Raw genomic sequence first — 840 nt, 5'->3', positions numbered from 1 at the left:
TAGAAGAATACATTTGCTGAACCCTCACACTTCAAACCCTGTTACCTTTTCCTTTTTAAGGTACTTATGACTTTTCAAAAAAACCCCACAGTTGTATAATGAGATTTGTTGCAAAAAAAGGAAATGCATACATGATTGAACTGCTTACATACATTTGCTTAATTTCTCATTAAACCTTTTTTTTTTCTTTTTTTTTTTTTCTTTTGTAATCCTATTGAAGCCCACAGAATACTTTGTAGGAGAAAGTGGCTCTGCAACAGTCCAAGCTCCTGTCATCAATTTATAAGTCAGCTGATCCTTGTTTTATAGTAAAATATTCTTTCCTTTCCAAAGCTTTGCATACCCAGGTTTTATTTTGATGTTACTAGTGGTGTTATCGGGTAGCAAATAATTACTGTGGCCTGTGTAAAACCTGAGTCGGTCATTTCTCATAGGAAGGCTGATTGATGTCTTCTTTTTTCTGCATCCAGAAAAAAAAGCCATGATTTCCCCTTGAACACACACACACACACACTTATTTTTATGGTCCACCTCCTTTTTGAATTTGAAGAATACAAAATTAAATTGAAGTTTTAAGGAATTACTTGAAAATTGAATTTGGGAAAGTATGAGATTTGGGAGGGTTTTGGCACAAAGTGAATAGCCAAGTCTGGTAAAAATGAAAGAGCTAATGCTAGTATTAGAGATACTTTGGTCTGAAAGAGAATGAAGAATGTGGCTGTAGGCTGGGAAGTGTGAAGGGCCTTTGTTAGATAAAGCTGCTCAGAGCTCAAGTTGGTCAGGAAGCATCGAATATGGGCACTTCTAACCTGAACCTGTTGTGTGGCAAAGATAGAAACG

Source organism: Anser cygnoides, chromosome 1, assembly GCF_040182565.1.
Source record: "Anser cygnoides isolate HZ-2024a breed goose chromosome 1, Taihu_goose_T2T_genome, whole genome shotgun sequence".
NCBI lineage: Eukaryota > Metazoa > Chordata > Aves > Anseriformes > Anatidae > Anser > Anser cygnoides.
Note: the sequence above shows the minus strand (reverse complement) of the source record.